This window comes from Nicotiana tomentosiformis, chromosome 10, assembly GCF_000390325.3.
Source record: "Nicotiana tomentosiformis chromosome 10, ASM39032v3, whole genome shotgun sequence".
In the NCBI taxonomy this organism is placed as follows: Eukaryota; Viridiplantae; Streptophyta; class Magnoliopsida; order Solanales; family Solanaceae; genus Nicotiana; species Nicotiana tomentosiformis.
In genome coordinates, this window is record NC_090821.1 from 57,539,708 (window position 1) to 57,563,421 (window position 23,714).

Genomic DNA, 23,714 nt, shown 5'->3' on the forward strand with positions numbered 1-23,714 from the left:
GCACATGGTGATTATGATCGAACCCAAAGCATTGTCAAATTTAGCCATCGAAACCATCAGATTTGCGTTTACCGAAGGCGTAACCGGTCCTGTTTCCAACGGCCTCGAAGAAAGCTTTGCCAACTCATCCGACAGGGGCATGTAATTCTCGCAATTAACCAGTCATTATGGCAGAAATTACGGAACAACTCAAAAAGGGAACCAACGGTCGACAAATCAAGGACTTTTGCCTTTTATAAAACAATAAAATAATACCTTAAAAGGTAGATCTCCCCTAATATATAAAGGGGACTTGACAATTCATTAGGAGGATGGTAACATATACTGATAAGAAATACATCCTCTAAGTTCTTGCTCTTTGATATTTTTGTGTCAATAAAAGTGTATTCAACTCAAGGGTGGCTTGCTTCCTTACATTGAAATCATCAAACTCACGTTGTTTGTAGTTAAATTATCGTCATTTATTTCAATTTCAATCTAATTTATCACTTTGTATCAAGTTAATCCACATATAAACCACTAACAAATTCGATTGTTATCCGATTTTGAGGGTAAACAGTTTGGCGTCCACCGTGGGGCTAAGGATAATAGTGGTTATTTGATACAAATCTCCATAACACACACTACTTTTACACTTGCTCTTTGAAGTGTCTTTGATTTCAGGCTAAAAATGTCAAACTCTCAATCAGCACCCCAACATATCGATAACGAGTCCGGTCATCAGGGTGGGAATAACAACATGGCGCCCGGTAACGTAGGGCCACCCGCTGGTCCCCTTGGGATTTCGATCGCAGATTCGATTGATGTTAATTCACATGTAGCCATCGACGCGAACTTGCTTACCGACCCCGAAAATAGCATTCGTGGTGGGGCCCGATCGGCAAATCTAAACACACAAAACGATGAAGAAGATGGGATCAATCTACGAATGTTCTTCAAAATGCTGCAAACTCAACAGGTGGCGATAGCTCAGTTGCATAGCCAAAGCCAGACGCCGGGCAGGGTTGAACCCGATCCGCCCCGTGAAGTCACTCGCAGAACTGAATCGGTCGTAGTAAGGTCAAATGAACATGAATCGGGTACTAACCCTTAGATTATAAAGATGCTCGAGGAGCTGACAAAGCGAATAGAATCAGGGAAAAAAAAATCGAAGCGAACGACAAAAAAATGGAAACCTACAATTCTAGAGTAGATCAAATCCCACGAGCACCTCCCATATTGAAAGGATTGGATTCCAGGAAATTCGTGCAAAAATCTTTTCCTCCGAGCGCGGCTCCGAAGCCGATCCCCAAGAAATTTCGTATGCCCGAAATACCTAAGTATAACAGAACGACCAATCCAAATGAGCATGTAACCTCTTACACATGTGCCATTAAAGGGAACGACTTGGAAGACGAGGAGATCGAGTCTGTTCTACTGAAAATATTTGGGGAGACCCTGTCAAAGGGAGCTATGATATGGTATCACAACTTACCTCCTAATTCCATTGACTCATTTGCTATGCTTGCAGACTCTTTCGTAAAAGCACATGTTGGTGCCATCAAGGTCGAAACCAGGAAATCAAACTTTTTCAAAGTCAAGCAGAAGGATAATGAGATGCTCAGGGAATTCGTGTCCCGTTTTCAAATGGAACGAAAGGATCTGCTGCCAGTCACTGATGATTGGGCTGTTCAAGCTTTCACTAAGGGGTTTCATTATTCGAAGCTCAGCGGCATCACAACAACTGAAGTAGAATATGATAGAATACCCTGCCGTTACCTGGGCCGACATACATAACCGGTATCAACCAAAAATCAGAGTCAAAGATGACCAACTCGGGGGCCCTTCAGAGTCTGTTTATACCGTCAGAACCCTCGACAAAGTAAAGAGAGACATCAATCATGAACCAAGATCAAACAGGGATCAATATCTGCCATATAATGGAGATCGAATGAGCAATGGGTTTTGGCGGAAACCCATAAGAAACGAACGGAGAAATGACCACGGTCGAAGCAACCGGGGGCTCATGACCAAAAATAGCTTCGACGGTCCATCGGGCCTAAAAAAGCACCGAGGCTATCAAAATACAACTTTAGTGTCGATGCTGCCGCCATCGTATCAGCTATCGGGTGCATCAAGGATACCTAAAGGCCTCGACCTCTACAATCCGATCCAGCTCAAAGGGATCCTAACCATATGTGCAAATATCATGGGACTCACGGTCATAGAACGAAAGATTGTCGACAATTAAGAGAAGAAGTAGCCCGACTATTCAACAATGGGCACCTTCGAGAATTCTTGAGCGACCGGGCCAAGAATCATTTCAGGAACATGGATTCTAACAAACAGACAGAACAAGAGGATACCGAACCTCAACACGTCATTAATATGATCATCAGTGGAGTCGATATCTGTCACGACCCCAAATTCCCTCCGTAGGATGTCGTGATGGCACCTAGTCTCTAAGACTAGGTAAGCCTATCAATGCGGAATAATAATAAATATCTGAAATAAATAAACTACAATTCAAACAATTTCAACTCCCAAAACCCGGTAGAAATAAGTCACAAGCTTCTAAGAATTTATTCTCAATGTCTCTATATGTCAAGGTCTAAATAAAATATAAGGAAGCAACATAAAATGATAGAAGGGGACTCCGGAGTCTGCGGACGCTGGCAGATATACCCTCGAAGTCTCCGTGCGCAAGTAACTCACTGACGTCTAGGCTGGTAAAACGTACCTGGATCTGCACAAAAAGATGTGCAGAAGCGTAGTATGAGTACACCACAGCGGTACCCAGTAAGTGCCAAGCCTAACCTCGGTAGAGTAGTGACGAGGTCAGGTGGAGGCCCTACTGGAATATAATAATGGCATGGTAAAATGTTTATCAATCTAGTAAAATAAAATGACATTGGAAATGAATCAAATAGTATGTCACATCTAATGACATCAAATAATTACAAATAATATCTCGTGGAATCAAAACAGAATTTCCTTCAACTTTATGAAAATCACAACAATTAATCAAAAGCAACTATGGCCATAAATCAATATCAACAAGGGCACTCCCGAGGTACCGCCTCGTAGTCCCAAATCATAAATAAATTCACAATATCTCATTTTCTTATATCACCGCGGGAGCCTTCACAATTTATTTAAAGAAAATATTTTTTCCGAAATAGCATCCCGCGTTTTAGCCACCCTTATCACACCGCATGACTTCTAGTAGTCACCCCTACTAGCCACGCGTATCAAGCCACCCTTATCTCACCGCATGCGTTTCAACACCCAGACCTTATACCACCGCATGCATATCAATATCACAATATATCATAATTTGCACCTCAAGTGCTCAAATAATTTAACTTGCCAAAATAATTCAACAACAATATTTTTTCACAATAAAGAGCTCACGGCTCATGCCAAAATAAATCATCAATAATAGTTTTCCACAATAAAGAGCTCACGGCTCATGTCAAAATAATTCATCAATAATAGTTTTCCATAATAAAGAGCTCACGGCTCATGTCAAAATAATTCAACAATAATATTTTTCCACAATAAAGAGCTCACGGCTCCCTCACAATGAGTATAAAAATATTCAGGAGTAAATAATTTAGAAAAATAATATTTCAAAATCTTTACTACGTTGCTTCAATATCAAGTTTAAAAATGTCAAATACTTCATATTAATAATATTTAATTTAAAAAAAATCAACCTTCAAATAATGCACAGAATAAAAGAAACCAAGTTTCAACTAAACAGGTAAAACAATTAGTAAGAAAAGATCAAACAAATTTGAAGTATATATCTCAGATCAATGATGAAGAATATAACAAGATAAAATAATTTAATAAATGCGCAACAGTGATCTACACAATTTAAAAATATAATCTTTCACAATTTAGTCCGTGTACACACTCGTCACCTCGTGCACACGATTTTCAACATATTTCAATAATCACATCAATACCAATCCTAGGGGAATTTTTTCCCACACAAGGTTAGACAAGTCACTTACCTTTACTTGCTCCAATTTAACCAAGTATTATGCTTTTTCCTCGAATTTTTCGACTCCGATCGACTCGTATCTAGTCATAATTAATTCGATACAGTCAACAAAAATTATAGTAATCAATTTCATAAGAAAATATTATATTTTCATTAAAATTCGAAATTAGCTCAAAATTTGCCCGTGGGGCCCACATCTCGGAATCCGGCGAAACTTATAAAATCCGACAACCCATTCAATTACGAGTCCACCCATACCAATTTACCAAAATCCGACAACAACTCGACCTCCAAATCTTAAATTTTCATTTTTGGAAGATTTTGCAAAAATCTTGATTTTTCATCCATAAATTCACGGATTCATGATGTAAATAAGTATGGAATCATGAAATATAATCAATATAGGATAAGGAACACTTACCCCAATGTTTTCCCGTAAAAATCTTCCAAGAACCGTGCTCCAAAAATCCAAAACGAAATGAATGAAATGACCATTTTTGGTCCTTAAGTTTCTGTCAATCCGTCACTAAAAGTCCATTTTTCGTCACTAAAAGTCCACCAGAAACAGCTCTACCAGTCTTACTTCAATTGATCATAACTTTATGTACAAATATCCAAATGATAAATGGTTTACCTTTATGGATACTAGAATCCACCGACTACAACTTTCATGTTTTGCAATTATTCCGATTCTTTATGCATTGCGAGATATAAAGGCGGCTGCATGCATCAGAATTTCTGACAAAATTTCTGGCGAAACCGCTCTACCAGCCTTCATTCAATCCATCATAACTTTCTGTACAAATGTCCAAATAATGCATAGTTTAACTTTCTGGAACCTATAATCCAACGACTATAACTTTCATGTTTTGCGCATTTTCTGATTCCTTATGCATTGCAAGATATAAGCTTCCAAACTTGGCCCACGCACAGAATTTCTGCAACAGAAATTTCTGCAACAGAAATTTCTGCAAACAGAAATTTCCAGCACTTTGTCCGAAATCCATTCCGTTTACCTTCCGAAATCCACCCGAGATCCTCGGGACCTTAACCAATTATTCCAACATATCCCAAAATACCATACGAACTTAGTCGAGGCTTCAAACTACATCAAACAACATCAAAATGACGAATCGCACCTCAAATCAAAATCAATGAACTTTGAACTTTCAAATTCTATATCTTGTGTCGAAACATATCAAATCAATTCGGAATGACTTCAAATTTTGCATATAAGTCATAAATGACATAATTGAGCTATGAAAATTTTCCGAATCAGATTTCGACCCTGATATCAAAAAGTCAACCCCTCGGTCAAACTTCCCAAAAATTCAACTTTCGGCATTTCAAGCCTAATTCTACTACGGACTTCCAAATAAAATTCTGATCACGCTCCTAAGTCAAAAATCACCATACGGAGCTATTGGAATCATCAAAATTCTATTCCGGGGTCGTTTGCACATAATTTGACATCCGGTCACTATTTGAACTTAAACTTTTAATTTTTCATCAAAATTCCATATCTCTGGCTAGGGACCTCAGAATTTGATTCCGGGCATACGCCTAAGTCCCAAATCACGATACAGACCTATAAAAATTGTCAAAATACTGATCCGAGTCTGTTTGCTCAAAATGTTGACCAAAGTCAACTCAGTTGAGTTTTAAAGCTCTAATTCATATTTAAATTCATTTTTCACCTGAAAACTTTCCGAAAATTTTTTACGGAATGCACACGCAAGTCGAGTAATGATAAATAGTGCTTTTTGAGGTCTTAAAATACAGAATTAATCATTAAATTTAAAGATGACTTTTTGGGTCATCACATTTTCCACCTCTAAAACAAACGTTCGTCCTCGAATGGAGTTAGAAAAAGTACCTGAGCTAGTGAATAAGTGTGGATAACAACTGCATATATCAAGCTTGGCTTCCCAAGTCGCCTCCTCGACCGGATGACCCCTCCACTGAACCTTTACAGAAGCAATGTTCTTTGACCTCAGCTTTCGAACGTGCCTATCTAAAATAGCCACTGGTTCTTCAACATAAGATAGATCCTTGTCCAACTGAACCGAACTGAAGTCTAACACATGAGACGGATCGCCGTGATATTTCCGAAGCATAGAAATATGGAATACCGGATGAACTGCAGAGAGACTAGGTGGTAGCGCAAGTCTGTAAGCCACCTCTCCAACTCTTTCAAGAATCTCTAAAGGCCCAATATACCTAGGGCTCAAATTGTCCTTCTTCCCAAACCTCATCACACCCTTCATAGGCGAAACCCGGAGCAATACCCGCTCACCAACCATGAATGCAACATCATGAACCTTCCGATTCGCATAACTCTTCTGTCTAGATTGGGCTGTACGAAGTCAATCCTGAATCAACTTAACATTTTCCAAGGCATCCTGAACCAACTCTGTACCCAATAGCCTAGCCTCGCCAGGTTCGAACGAACCCACTGGGTATCAGCACCGCCTACCATACAAGGCCTTATACAGTGCCATCTGAATGCTTGACTGGCAACTGTTGTTGTAAGCAAACTCCGCAAGTGGTAAGAACTGATCCCAAGCACCCCCAAAATCTATCACACACACACACGAAGCATATCCTCCAGTATCTGAATAGTGCGTTCGAACTGCTCGTCCGTCTGAGGGTGAAATGTTGTACTGAACTCTACCCGAGTACCCAACTCACATTGTACTGCCCTCTAGAACCGTGATGTAAACTGCGTACCCCGGTCAGAGATGATAGATACCGGTATGCCGTGAAATCGGACAATCTCGCGAATATAGATTCGAGCAAACTGCTTGGAAGAGTAGGTAGTCATCATAGGATTGCAATGAGCTGACTTGGTCAATCTATCCACAATCACCCAAGCTGCATTGAACTTCTCTGAGTCCGTAGGAGCCCAACAACGAAATCCATAGTGATTTGCTCCCATTTCCATTCTGGATTTTTCAACTTCTGAAGCAATCTACCCGGTCGTTGATGCTCATATTTCACCTGCTGACAATATAGACACCGAGCTACATACTCTACTATGTCTTTCTTCATCTTCCTCCACCAATAATGTTGCCTCAAGTCCTGCTACATCTTTGCAGCACCCGGATGTATGGAGTACCGCGAACTGTGAGCCTCCTGGAGAATCAATTCACGAAAACCATCTATATTAGGCACACATAGCCTGCCCTGCATATGTAATACATTTTCATCTCCAATTGTGACTTCCTTGGCATCGTCATGCTAAACTGTGTCCTTAAAGACAAGCAAACGGGGGTCATCATACTGACGTTCCATGATACGGTCATAAAGAGAAGACTGAGAAACCACACAAGCAAAACTCGGCTCGACTCGGAAACATCCAGTCTAACAAACTGGTTGGCCAAGGCTCGAACATCCAAGGCTAGAGGCCTCTCTGCTACCGGTAAATATGGTAAGCTGCCCAAACTCTCCGCCTTATGACTCAAGGCATCGGCCACTATATTGGCCTTCCCAAGATGATAGAGAATGGTGATATAATAATCCTTAAGTAACTCCAACCATCTTCGCTGTCGCAAATTAAGATCCTTCTGTTTAAACAGATATTGTAGATTTCGGTGATCGATGTAGACCTCACAATGGACACCGTACAAATAATACCGCCAAATTCTTCAAGGCATGAACAATAGCTGCTAACTCAAGGCCGTGGAACAAATTTTTTTTTTCCCTCATGTACCTTTAACTGTCTGTACGCGTAGGCAATCACCCTACCGTCTTGCATCAACATCGCGCCGAGACCAATACGCGACGCGTCACAATCCACGGTATAAGACCTTGAACATGTAAGTAATACCAACGCTTGTGTCGGAGTCAAAGTGATCTTGAGCTTCTGAAAGCTTAACTCACACTCGTCTGACCCTGTAAATGAGGCACCCTCTTGGATCAATTTGGTCTTAATAGTTGTTCATAATCAATTACAGAATCGTCATTTAACCTCATGTTAACAAAAATCTCGTTGCAAACCTTCACAATACTGATAACTAGATGCGAGGCATGAAGACTTCATAATTATTTACCCGAATTAACGAGTCACATTTAACGCCACCTAGGCGGGCACCTACCTCGTAGGTTAAAAATTAATAATTACAACACGAATTTGACAACTATGCACAGAGAATTTCATATAAGAATTTTCAAATAAGCCTAACAGGCATGACTCCCTATTAGTACTATAGTACAAATTTAATTTCACAAGGGAGAACTTAAACACAAGAATTTTCCTCACAAGGATCTCGTCCTTTTATAACTTCCACCGCAGCTCGTAGCCCAATTTAAACATATCAATTTATATAAAAATGTGAGGATCTCGTCCTCAGTTTTGAATCACAAGTAATATGCACATCGTGCCAATTTGCAAATTTCTATTTTCTCCTTTTAAATAATTTCGGTTACACCAAATCACAACACATAATGAACCCCACACCGGTAGGGCATATAATTCATAATTTGCAATTAATTATTCGGAATTTACATCAAAATTTACCGAAATGAGTAACAGAAAGCCACATTTAGCCTCGCAGCTCTTATTAGTGACCAACACGAAATGATAGGCGTAGTTATCTCCATAAAATCTCCCAACAGGGGTAAACACATAAGTAAATTATAGAATTATGAAGCTCACTCATAATTGGAGCACAATAGGAAGACTCGTCTCGATACTCAAAACCGAATCAAGTTAAGGAAATTATTCCTTTATATAATATCAAGGTCATACCTGTAACCACACCAACTGATGTAGCGACCTCCGCCATACCATAAAAGAAATATATCAATGGCTGGGTCTCCACCTCTAGGACCCCTTCTACCCATCTTTTCTTCACCCCTAACTGGTCGTGTGGGTGGTGTAGTAACTACAATGGGGCACGTAGCCTGAGTGCTTTGATGAAATAAGTCTCTCCCAAGTTTGGGATAATTTTCTCATGATGTGCCTAGTATCATCGTATTCATAACAACCCTTTTGCGGATTGGGCTGCTCATATTGAGTCTGTACAGATAACTGGAATAACCATTGTAGGAACTCATGTCGGTGGTACATTAAAAGAACTTACTGGAGCACCCCGAGTAATCCGATGTGCGGATTGGGCTGGCCGACTGCCCGAGCCCCCTCCATAATGATTTATACTTGCACAGTAGAATCCACTGAATCCCCCAGAACCTTGAGACGTCTTGGTCTCCTTAGTTTCTTTTTTTTCCACCCCGAACACATTCTAATATCTTGGCAATTTGTACAACTAGCATAAATGAAGTATCAGCTTGTAGCTCCCGAGTCGTACAAAATTTTACGATCATAATTAAGTCCTTTAATGAGTCTGTGGACTCGCCCTCTGGTTGTAGAAAGCAAAGTAGGAGTATGACGGGCTAACTTATTGAACTTGATGGCATATTTTAACATCGTCAATGGTGACATGACCCAACCGTTCAAACCCTATGCGCCACGCATTACGGAGAGTCCGGGAAACAAACTCTTTCAAAAGCATTTCTGAGAACTAAGCCAAGTGGGCGATGTTGCATTGGCTGGCCTGCCCTCTTCATAGGCTTACCACGAACACCGGTGGTGAATTATCTCTCCCAAGGCAAATTTCTTCTTTTGTTATGCTGACTTAACATTGTTGAGCTGACCCATTTCTTAACATACTCTTCGACTCTTCTTTGGGGGTAACCCTTACCCTTATTTATACACAATGATCACAAAAGTAGAGCTCCATACAGACAAATCTTGGCACGAACCACATAGTCCATAATCTCGTCAACAACTATACTTACTCCGAAGCACTCCAAAATCCGCAACAGTGACGTCCATGCTGAGTAGACCTTCTACAAATTTAGAGTTGTTTCTATAACTCATTTGCTATTGAAGTATAGGATTATTAAGGAGGCAGACATACCGCAAGTCCCAACCTTATCCTCTACAAAATCTCAGGTCTTAAACATGTGTAAATTTTAGGGAACCTTTCAGTACCACATATATACATTTCAGGCCAAAACTAATATAATACATGACCCCGCAATCCACCCATTGGTAGTGGACGGCGTGAAGTCATAGGTCACAATATCCAATGATCCACAATAATAATCTTCACAGCTTGTATAAATCAACCAGACGCCAACGTCCATTGCACCCCCACATGATTCACTAGGTGATCTCTCAATACGTCCGCATCTTCAGTCAGAACCACACGTTGAGGCAATGTTTGAGCATCTCTGGCTCCCTCATAGTCCATATACGGCATTACGAACCGTCGACGCACAACTGATATCGAGTGTACAATGTCATACACGAGTGGATACAAAGGAATATAAGATATATGTTTCAAGCTAAATCAATGCCGCACGATAAGGAGTTAAAGAAGTGAATATTTCCTAACAGTTCCATAGCCTCTCGAAGATAAGTACAGACGTCTCCGTACCGATCCGCAAAACTCTACTAAACCTGCTTGTGACTCATAACACCTATGAACCTAGTGCTCTGATACCAACTTGTCACGACCCCAAATTCCCTCCGTAGGATGTCGTGATGGCACCTAGTCTCTAAGACTAGGTAAGCCTATCAATGCGGAATAATAATAAATATCTGAAATAAATAAACTACAATTCAAACAATTTCAACTCCCAAAACCCGGTAGAAATAAGTCACAAGCTTCTAAGAATTTATTCTCAATGTCTCTATATGTCAAGGTCTAAATAAAATATAAGGAAGCAACATAAAATGATAGAAGGGGACTCCGGAGTCTGCGGACGCTGGCAGATATACCTCGAAGTCTCCGTGCGCAAGTAACTCACTGACGTCTAGGCTGGTAAAATGTACCTGGATCTGCACAAAAAGATGTGCAGAAGCGTAGTATGAGTACACCACAGCGGTACCCAGTAAGTGCCAAGCCTAACCTCGGTAGAGTAGTGACGAGGTCAGGTGAGGCCCTACTGGAATATAATAATGGCATGGTAAAATGTTTATCAATGTAGTAAAATAAAATGACATTGAAAATGAATCAAATAGTATGTCACATTTAATGACACCAAATAATTGCAAATAATATCTCGTGGAATCAAAACAGAATTTCCTTCAACTTTATGAAAATCACAACAATTAATCAAAAGCAACTATGGCCATAAATCAATATCAACAAGGGCACTCCCGAGGTACCGCCTCGTAGTCCCAAATCATAAATAAATTCACAATATCTCATTTCCTTATATCACCGCGGGAGCCTTCACAATTTATTTAAAGAAAATATTTTTTCCGAAATAGCATCCCCGTTTTAGCCACCCTTATCACACCGCATGACTTCTAGTAGTCACCCCTACTAGCCACGCGTATCAAGCCACCCTTATCTCACCGCATGCGTTTCAACACCCAGACCTTATACCACCGCATGCGTATCAATATCACAATATATCACAATTTGCACCTCAAGTGCTCAAATAATTTAACTTGCCAAAATAATTCAACAACAATATTTTTCCACAATAAAGAGCTCACGGCTCATGCCAAAATAAATCATCAATAATAGTTTTCCACAATAAAGAGCTCACGGCTCATGTCAAAATAATTCATCAATAATAGTTTTCCATAATAAAGAGCTCACGGCTCATGTCAAAATAATTCAACAATAATATTTTTCCACAATAAAGAGCTCACGGCTCCCTCACAATGAGTATAAAAATATTCAGGAGTAAATAATTTAGAAAAATAATATTTTAAAATCTTTACTACGTTGCTTCAATATCAAGTTTAAAAATGTCAAATACTTCATATTAATAATATTTAATTTAAAAAAAATCAACCTTCAAATAATGCACAGAATAAAAGAAACCAAGTTTCAACTAAACAGGTAAAACAATTAGTAAGAAAAGATCAAACAAATTTGAAGTATATATCTCAGATCAATGATGAAGAATATAACAAGATAAAATAATTTAATAAATGCGCAACAGTGATCTACATAATTTAAAAATATAATCTTTCACAATTTAGTCCGTGTACACACTCGTCACCTCGTGCACACGATTTTCAACACATTTCAATAATCACATCAATACCAATCCTAGGGGAATTTTCCCCCACACAAGGTTAGACAAGTCACTTACCTCGACTTGCTCCAATTTAACCAAGTATTATGCTTTTTCCTCGAATTTTTCGACTCCGATCGACTCGTATCTAGTCATAATTAATTCGATACAGTCAACAAAAATTATAGTAATCAATTTCATAAGAAAATATTATATTTTCATTAAAATCCGAAATTAGCTCAAAATTTGCCCGTGGGGCCCACATCTCGGAATCCGGCGAAACTTATAAAATCCGACAACCCATTCAATTATGAGTCCACCCATACCAATTTTACCAAAATTCGATAACAACTCGACCTCCAAATCTTAAATTTTTGTTTTTGGAAGATTTTGCAAAAATCTTGATTTTTCATCCATAAATTCATGGATTCATGATGTAAATGAGTATGGAATCATGAAATATAATCAATATAGGATAAGGAACACTTACCCCAATGTTTTCCCGTAAAAATCGCCCAAAAATCGCCCAAGAACCGTGCTCCAAAAATCCAAAACAAAATGAATGAAATGACCATTTTTGGTCCTTAAGTTTCTGTCAATCCGTCACTAAAAGTCCATTTTTCGTCACTAAAAGTCCACCAGAAACAGTTCTACTAGTCTTACTTCAATTGATCATAACTTTATGTACAAATGTCCAAATGATAAATGGTTTACCTTTATGGAAACTAGAATCCACCGACTACAACTTTCATGTTTTGCAATTATTCCGATTCTTTATGCATTGCGAGATATAAGCTCGCAAAGTCGGCTGCATGCATCAGAATTTCTGGCGAAATTTCTGGTGAAACCGCTCTACCAGCCTTCATTCAATCCATCATAACTTTCTGTACAAATGTCCAAATAATGCATAGTTTAACTTTTTGGAACGTATAATCCAACGACTACAACTTTCATGTTTTGCGCATTTTCTGATTCCTTATGCATTGCGAGATATAAGCTTCCAAACTTGGCTCCACGCACGGAATTTCTGCAACAGAAATTTCTACAAACAGAAATTTCCAGCACTTTGTCCGAAATCCATTCCGTTTACCTTCCGAAATCCACCCGAGATCCTCGGGACCTTAACCAATTATTCCAACATGTTCCAAAATACCATACGAACTTAGTCGAGGCTTCAAACTACATCAAACAACATCAAAACGACGAATCGCACCTCAAATCAAAATCAATGAACTTTGAACTTTCAAATTCTATATCTTGTGTCGAAACACATCAAATCAATTCGGAATGACTTCAAATTTTGTACACAAGTCATAAATGACATAACTGAGCTATGAAAATTTTCAGAATCAGATTTCGACCCCGATATGAAAAAGTCAACCCCTCGGTCAAACTTCCCAAAAATTCAACTTTCGGCATTTCAAGCCTAATTCTACTACGGACTTCCAAATAAAATTCTGATCACGCTCCTAAGTCAAAAATCACCATACGGAGCTGTTGGAATCATCAAAATTCTATTCCGGGGTCGTTTGCACATAATTTGACATCCGGTCACTATTTGAACTTAAACTTTTAATTTTTCATCAAAATTCCATATCTCTGGCTAGGGACCTCGGAATTTGATTCCGGGCATACGCCTAAGTCCCAAATCACGATACAAACCTATAAAAATTGTCAAAACACTGATCCGAGTCTGTTTGCTCAAAATATTGACCAAAGTCAACTCAGTTGAGTTTTAAAGCTCTAATTCATATTTAAATTTATTTTTCACCTGAAAACTTTTCGGAAACTTTTTACGGAATGCACACGCAAGTCGAGTAATGATAAATAGTGCTTTTCAAGGTCTTAAAACACAGAATTAATCATTAAATTTAAAGATGACATTTTGGGTCATCACAATATCCCACATGGGCCGATGTTGAAATGCACCAAAGTATCCATCACTAGGGAGAAACGAAATCGAGACTATGTACCAGAAGGAATTTTATCTTTCAACGACGAGGATGTAGAAGGGATCGTACCACTTCATAATGATGCACTGGTAATATTTGTACTCGTAAATTAAACTCAAATTAAACGTGTGTTGATTGATCCAGGTAGCTCGGCCAACATCATTCGGTCGAGGGTCATGCAGCTCGGTCTACAAGACAAAATCGTGCCTGCAGTCCGAGTTCTAAAAAGATTCAACATGGCATGTGAAACCACCAAGGGGAGATAACGTTATCGGTCAATACCACCAAAACCATATGAGAGTCCAAGTTTTATGTGATCGAAAGAGACATGAGGTACAACTCCCTTCTCGAAAGGCCATGGATCCACAACATGAGGGCAGTGCCCTCAACTCTTCACCAAGTGTTAAAATTCTCAACTCCGGAAGGGGGGGGAGGGGGTTAAGACAATGCTCGCAACATCGAAGGATCCGAATTTGGGCGTAAACCAAGAGGCCAAATAGCAGTCACCTATATCAGCCACGACCCAATCGTATAAGCAGAAGTCTTATGAAGACGAAGATTACGGGGTTCCCCGATCTATTTTAATTCCCGATGATCGACGGTCAAAGAGCTGGAACAAGTTATATTGATCGAGCATACACTCGATCGGAAGGTATACCTGGGCACGGGATTAACTCCCAAGATCAGGAAAAAACTTATTCAATTTCTTGTAGTTAACATAGATTGTTTCGCTTAGTACCATATTGATATGACAGGACGAGGTCAAACATGCTTTCATCAAGGACGAGGTATCTAAACTCCTTAAAATATGGTCCATTCAGGAGGTTAAATACCCGGATTGGTTAGCAAACGTAGTGGTAGTCCCTAAAAAGGGAATAAATTAAGAATGTGTGTAGATTACAAAGATTTGAATAATGCATGCCCCAAAGACTCTTTTCCCTTGCCCAACATCGACTGTATGATTGATGCCACGACATACCATGAGATCTTCAGTTTTCTCGATGCCTATTCCAGGCACAACCAAATACGGATGAACCCAAGTGATCAGGAAAAAACCTCATTCATCATTAAATACGGCACATAGTGTTATAAGGTGATGCCATTCGGATTAAAAAATGTTGGTGCCACCTATCAACGCCTAATAAACTGGATGTTTGAGGAAAAAATAGGAAAATCGATGGAGGTTTACATTGACGATATGTTGGTTAAGTCCCTGCGAGCTGAGGACCATTTAAAATATTTGCAAGAAACCTTAAACATATAGAAGAAGTATAATATGAAGCTGAACACGGAAAAATATGCGTTCGAAGTCGGATCAGGTAAATTCCTCAGGTTCATGGTATCTAACCGAGGAATCGAGATCAACCCTGACAAGATCAAAGCCATCGAAGATATCACGGTCATGGACAACGTAAAGGTCGTACAAAGGCTAACCGAGGGTATAGCCGCCCTCGGGCGATTTATTTTGAGGTCGTACGATAAAAGCCACCGATTATGCGCACTATTGAAAAAGAAGAACAACTTTTCATGGAATCCGGAATGCCAACGAGCGTTGGAGGAGCTAAAGAGGTACTTATCGAGCCCGTTGCTGCTTCACACACCAAAGACAGACGAACAACTGTACTTGTACTTGGCGGTCTCGGAGATAGCGGTAAGTGGAGTCCTAGTTCGGGAGGAATGAGGTACGCAATTTCCGATTTATTATGTTAGTAGGACCTTAGGTGAGGCCGTTACTAGGTACCCTTACCTAGAAAAACTGGCGCTTGCCTTGCTAAGCGCCTCCAGGAAACTAAAACCACACTTCCAATGTCACCCCGTATGTGTCGTAACATCTTTCCCGTTAAGGAACGTAATGCATAAACCGGAACTCTCCGATCGATTGGCCAAATGTGCCATGGAAGTAAGTGGTTATGATATTGAGTACCGACCCCGAACCACCATTAAGTCTCAAATTTTGACAGACTTCGTGGACAACTTTACGCTGACCCTAATATCCGTGGTCGAAAAAGAATTATTGATTAACTCAGGGACTTCCTCAGGAATCTAGACCCTATTTACGGATGACGCCTGAAACGTAAAAGGGTCCGGGTTTGGTATCGTAATAAAACTGCCAACAAGTAATATAATTAGGCAATCTATTAAGACTGTGAAATTGACTAACGACGAGGCCGAATATGGCCCACTTGCGATATGTCTAGGGCCGGGAGATACTGAGTACGTTTTGAGGGAAATCCACGAAGGTACCTGTAGAAATCATTCGGGTGTTGAATCATTGGTTCAAAAAATAATCAGAGCCGGTTACTACTAGAACGACATGGAAAAAGACGTAAAGGAGTTTGTAGGAAAATGTGATGAATGTAAAAGGTATGATCCGATGATTTATCGAGCTGGAGAACTGCTACATTCAATCTTGTCACCATGGTCTTTCATGAAATGGGGGAAGGACATCGTTGGCCCCCTCCCCCGGGCACCCGGTAAGGCACACTTTATTTTATTTATGACTGACTATTTTTCTAAATGGGTGAAAGCACAGGCATATGAGAAGGTCAGAGAAAAAGAAGTCATCGATTTTATCTGGGACCACATCATATGTCGATTCGGAATACCGGTCGAGATCATGTACGACAACGAGAAACAATTTATTGGAAGCAAAGTAAGCAAGTTTCTCGAAGACCATAAGATCAAAAGGATCTTATCCACTCCCCATCACCCTAGTGGGAATGGACAAGTTGAATCTACCAACAAAACCATACTCCAAAGCCATAAAAAGAGGTTAACCGATGCCAAAGGAAAATGGAAGGAAATGCTACCTGAGGTCCTATGGGCGTACCGTACAACCTCGAAGTCCAGTACCGGGGCCACCCCATTTTCTTTAGTTTATGGCACCGAAGTTTTAATACCGGTTGAGGTCGGAGAACCAAGCATCAGATTCCGATATACAACAAAGAAATCGAACGATGAGGCTATGAGTACGAGCCTGGAGTTATTCGATGAAAGGCGCGCAGCCGCCCTTGTCCGGTTGGCTGCCCAATAAACAATAGATCGAGAGATATTATAATCGATGGGCCAACTTTCAATACAGGGGACTTGGTACTAAGAAAAGTTACACTGAACACCCGAAACCCAAACAAAGGGAAATTGGGGCCAAACTGGGAAGGATCATACCAAATTATCGAGATCACCAAAAAAGGATCTTACAAGCTCGGAACAATGAACGTCGAACAATTGCTGAGAAAATGGAATATAACTCACTTAAAGAGATATACTGCTAAGGTACGACACCGTTATTTCTTTTATTTTACATTTCAAACTAACACTTGCAGGTGACCAACAAGGGATGATACGAGATCCTAGGTCTGAAAGCACGCATTGCACTCTTTTTTCCTTGAACCGGATTTGTCCCAAATAGGTTTTTCGACAAGGTTTTTAATGAGGCAACAAGTAAATTATGCTAACTTAGAATTGAAATCCGTCTACGAACCGGTGACAATAATCACAATAACATTCGAGGCCACTTTTTGGTAAGCCCCAAACACTGGGGGCAATACCCTAAAATATCGACTTTAACAAGGAAAGAAACTTCGTGATTGAATGGTCTCGATCAAAAGAATTTATTGTAAGGGCCAAACGATCAAATGAACCATGCCCACACGGACCGCTCGATACCTGGCACAAAATATGTATACATGTACAACTCTTGTGCACAAGAATCAAAAAGAAGATTCTTTCTTGGACATAAACATCTTGTCCTTTAAAATATTTCTTACATCCTTCAAGGAATTTCCTAAAGCTATCGAGCCCAAGGGACAACTTAACGAGATGTTCAAACATTCACTCTCACTCGAGGGCATGAAGCTTATTTGGCATTGCCCGAATAAGAAGGCCAAGGCCGTTCCGATTTAATAATACTCAAGGGCATGAAGCTTATTTGGCATTGCTCGAATTAGAAAGCTAAGGCTGTTCCGAGTTAATAACACTCGAGGGCAGGAAGCTTATTTGGCGTTGCCCGAATTAAAAGGCTAAGGCTGTTCCAAGTTAATAACACTCAAGGGCATGAAGCTTATTTGGCATTGCCCAAAATAAAAGGCTAAGGCTGTTTCGAGTTAAAAACACTCGAGGGCATGAAGCTTATTTGGCATTGCCCGAATTAGAAGGCTAAGGCCGTTCCGAGTTAATAACATTCGAGGGCATGAAGCTTATTTGGCATTGCCCGAATTAGAAGTCTAAGTCCATTCCGAGTTAATAACACTCGAGGGCATGAAGCTTATTTCGCATTGTCCGAATTAAAATGATAAAGTCGTTCCAAGTTAATAACACTCGAGGGCATGAAGCTTACTTGGCGTTGCCCGAATTAAAAAGCTAAGGCCGTTCTGAGTTAGTAACACTCGAAGGTACAAAGCTTATTTGGCACTGCCCGAACTAAAGGCTAAGGTCATTTCCGGGTTAACAAAACCCGAGGTTACAAAAGCTTACAAAAACCTGAACAAAACTCACTCTCGGCGAGTCATATTCTAATCAATATGAGTATTTGGGAAGAGTTCTCGGACATACCAGATCCTGCGATGCCCTAAAGATAATAAAATCAAAGGTAAAGCCTGTTCAAACATAACTATTTAATGCTAAGGCATTTCAATCTTGCAAAAACGTAAAAAGAAAAGAAAATGAAGAACTCGAGAATTATCAAAGAATAGAGAATTTGTATTTATAAAGTGTTGTTTTTACAAAGGCCGAGCAGACTCAACACAGAGTACTAAGTACAGAAAGAAACAAAATCATATAGAAGCCGCCTGATCTTGGCCGGGGCCCGCCTTGTCATCAGGATTCCCGGGGTCTTCTCCATCCTCGAATCCACTTGTGTCCTCAGAATCCTCCTCCTCGGGATAGGCCAGCTTCCTGGCCTCGGCTTCGAACACCTTGGCATCTTTGATCTCGACTGATAAGTCAAACCCCCGAGCGTGAATTTCCTCGAGGGCTTGCCTTTAAGATTTCCACTTCATATGCTCGGCTATATTCTTTGATTGGTCTTGAGAAGCTTCGGCATCAGCCTTGTACTGGGCCACCATTTCAACAGCTTCGGACTTGGCCACGACGACCTTTTACTTGGCCGTTTTTAGCTCCTTGACCAGGTTATCTCGATCAGAGACGACCGAACCGAGCCGAGATTGGAGCTTATCGACCTTTTTTGTTTGAACCTCGGCCTTTTCCTTTGCCGCTCTTAGCTGGATTTTGGCCAAAGTTAGTTGTGTCCGAACGACCTCTTTTTTCGAGGCCAAGCAATCTATTTTTCCTCTCCATTCACCGGTCTTAGCTTTGATTATATCCATTTCAGCTCGGAGCTGAGCAATCCGATCGAGTGTTTGCTGGACCTACCGATTTTAACCATCAGTCACTGAATCGAATTCATCATCACTTACTTCGAAAACCTTTACCTGCTCGACCAAGTCAGCATGATCCTTCCGGGACACTTCCAGCTAGGCACGAAGGTTCTTAGTCTCCCCTTCAAGCTGCTCACTAAGAAGTTTAAAGGCGTCTATCTTCTCAGTAAGCTCTCGAACACCAGCTTCGAGTTGTTTTAAGTCAACCCGATATCGCAAAAAAGCCTCATGGTGAAGTACCGCAGCCCGCGAACAAGATGGGAAACGCTTAAACGTCTGTGAAATAATCAAAGTATAAATCAAAAATTCACTAAGGAAAGCAAAAAGTTACCCAGTTTAGCGCCTGCTGTGCTTCATTGAAAAGACAGGGTGCATCCACCTCATTCATCTTTGCTTGATCATCCTCAGTTACCATTTACCAAAGATAGCTGGCCACACCTACTGGGGCAGAGAGAACTCGGGCATCTTCCGAAAGGGAACAAATGATGGTGCGTTTCCGATCAGGATATGCACTCGGGGGCAGGAAATCAATCGACCAATTTCGGGCTCGAGGAAGGCCCGCTTGCTTCTGAGGGAGAGCTCTTCCTTGGTATCTCTAAATCGCCAAAACCAATGGCGTCCTCCGTGGCCGTCGAATTCACACCATCGAAAAAACCACAGAAGGGGTCGTTCTATCTATTGGCCCCCTCAAGGGGGCATTTTTTGCAGTCTGGGCCTCGCTAAACATCGATTCTGTAAACGGGGTAAACTCAGCAATCTCTATCGAGCCGAGTTCTTCCTGCGGGTCTTTGCCCACATCTGGGGAAGCCTCAGCTCCTACCTCCACCTCGGCCTCCCCGACATGTTAAAATTTGGCCTCGCCTCCCCCTGGTTCGGAGGCCCCTTACCCTTTGAGTTGCTGCGGTATACTAGCCACGAGATCAAAGGCTTCTCTTTCCCCTTCGGACTCGTCCCTCAGTCAATAGAGTGAGTCCGGGGATAGTGCTCGACCACTGGCACTTCCCTTGGGTTTACGAGCCAATCGTTTCTTTGGCCTTTTCTTCTCAGGGCCCGGGGAACTAGGAGCCTTTTTCCTTTTATTCTTTTTATCCTGTCTTGAGGTAGGGGGCTCGGTGAAAATATCGTCATCACCGAATGGAGGCCTCATCTCAACATCTTTTGGTAAACCTACAAAAAAGAAGTAAAAGCAAGTTAGAAGTTGATAACCCGAAAGGGAAATCAAAGTAATTTGAGAAAACTCTTACCATGAAACGAGCCTCCCATCAGCCCTTCGAGAGCTCGCGCCACGAACGCTCGGAATAAAGTCTCTGTTTTATGATGCCCTCGACCCATTCCTTGAGTCGAGGAACCGCATCCGGCATCCGAGCAACACCTGCACCATCGCAAAATATAGATGAGAGGGGAAGGAAAAGAACATCGAACAAATTCTTAAAAGCAAGATTACACTTACGCTTCATATTCCACTTCTCAAGAAATGGCATATGCTCGGCTGGGATCAAATCTGAGGTCTTTAATCGAACGAAACGAGCCAATCAACCTCGATCCTGATCCTCGTCGATGCTCGAAAAAGGGGCCTTAGTGGCCCGACGTGCAAGCTTGATTAATCCCCCTCTGTAGAGCTGGGGGATATACAGGCGCATAAGGTGGTCGATGGTGAAGGGACATCCCTCAACCTTGATCACAAAGAAGCGGAGAAGAATTACTATCCTCCAGAACGAAGGATGAATTTGACCGAGGGTTACCTCGTACCTCTTACAGAAGGCGATGATGACCGGATCTAAAGTACCTAGTATGAAAGGGTAAGTGTAAACACTTAAAAAATCATCCACGTGGGTGGTGATTGATTACTGGGGGTAGAGACTACTACAAGCGTATTGACCCAGTTGCAATCCTCCTTGACCCTCTCGAGGAAACCGTCGGTGACCGAACATATGTACCTCGAGATCGGCTCGCACCAACCCGATACCGAGGAGGTTTTCTCAACCTTGAAATCAGCTCCGGTTGGACACCCCGCAGGTACGAACATATTTGGAGGGGGTTCCAGTGTTGGTTCCTCAGTAACAGCAGGCGAAACATTTTCAGATGGTTTCGAGGAAGAAAGGGTTTCTTTTTGAGGAACAAATTTTGAAGTCTTTGCCATTTCTTATAAACAGTGGAGAAAAGAAAGTGTTGGTAAAAGAGGAGGCGAGCTTAGCAGATAACTTATGTAAATTTTCAAAGAACTAGAAGAGAAAAAGTTTTGAGGCTAAGATAGAAAACCAGAAGATGAAGGTGATGAAGCTTTCTTAAAACACAAGAGAAGAGTTTGAATGTAAAAGTTCTAATGAATGAATTAAATGATATTTATAGTTTACTCCAACGACGGTTCACATCCCAAAGTGTCCGACCATTAACTGACACCCATTTAATGCCTTGAAGACTGGGCCGACGGGACATTTCCACTATTCTTGTCACTTACGTCGTGAATTCGCCGTCATAATTTGTCGGAGTGGGAATCGGAAGCTCGAATCATTTCTCATCAATTACTCTCCAAAAAATAAAGGGATTTTGACGTCATGTTTTTGTCACTTGCATTAAGATATATCGAAGTGAGAATCTGAGTCTCATGTCGTTCTTCGTCATCTGCTCTCCGAAGAACGGGGGAACTATCTGTATACGGGTAAAATTGAGCTCGATATTCGATCGAGCTTCCGAACTCCCTGATTAGGCCAGGGTCGAAATATTTGTGATCGGGTGAAGTCGAGCTCGAAAATCGATCTGATGTCTAACACCATCGGCCAAGATCGGCACATGGTGATTATGATCGAACCCAAAATATTATCAAAGTTAGCCATCAAAACTATTAGATTTGCGCTCGAGTTTACCGAAGGCGTAACGGGTCCTGTTTCTAATGGCCTCGAAGAATGATTTACCAACTCATCCGATAGGGGGCCGTAATTCTCGCTATTAACCAGTCATTATGGCAGAAATCACGGAATAACTCAAAAAGGGAACCAACGGTCAACAAATCAAGGACTTTTGCCTTTTATAGAACAATAAAATAATACCTTAAAAGGTAGATCTCCCCTAATATATAAAGGGGACTTGACAATTCATTAGGAGAATGGTAACATATACTGATAAGCATTACATCCTCTAAGTTCTTGCTCTTTGATATTTTTGTGTCAATAAAAGTATATTCAACTCAAGGGTAGCTTGCTTTCTTACATTGAAATCATCCAACTCACGTGGTTTGTAGTTAAATTATCGTCATTTATTTCAATTGCAATCTAATTTATCACTTTGTATCAAGTTAATCCGCAAAGCCTTAAAACCACTAACGAATTCGATTGTTATCCGATTTTAAGGGTAAACATATTTGTTTATTAACTATAATTACATTCACCTCATGTCCTTAACTGACATAAACAGTACGAGGTTAAAACTTCAGTTCTACTTTTAGTGGGTTATTATGAAGGAAAGACTAAAAGAAAATTAAAAAAACTAACACAAACGACATGCAATTGTATATGGAATATGGCCAAATTTCCTTTTATGACCAAATCCCCCTTTCAATCTATTTTCCACCATCTCGTATGGGTCTATTGATGGTCTCTATCCCAATAAGAAAAAGGACCAAAGATACAGTGTCCCTTTGCCTTATCCCCTTCTAATTTCCAAAGAATCCACATTGACTGCCATTTAGATGAAAATTTTCAGTGGGAATACCAGATTTTAAACATAATCTCCATATCTCTCTGAATCTCATTAAGTTAGAATGTATCACTTTACACAATCATATGCTTTCTCAAATATTCAGTTTGCTCAACAACTTTGCTGACGATTTCTTAGCAGCTGGGACTTACCCTCATAGCCACAAGTCATTTCTATCAGGACTTCATAAAGAATATATCTTCCTCCCACAACTACGTATGTTATGTGAAAACAAGATAATCCATTACTGGTGTCAATCTCCTAACTAGCTTATTTACTATCTCCTTTGTTCCATTCTATATGATAGTACTCTTTTCTTTTTTTGGTCTATTACAAAAAAATTGGCACCCTTCCCCTCTCTCTATATATTATTTCATAAAGAGCAGGACAATATAATGTTAAGATTAAAGAGTCTCTCTCTTTCTCTCTCTATATATACACACACAGAGAAAGAGAGAGGCTCTTTAATCTTAACATTATGTTGTTCGTAATGACATGCTCTTTATAGAATAACATAGCATGTTGAAGACCATAAGAAACTGATGTCACTATCATCTTGAATGAAACGGAGGAAGTATTATTTAATAGACACTTCATTCTATGCTAGTATGACTAAACTCTTTAGTAACACTAACTTTACTTTCTTTCAGATCAGCACAA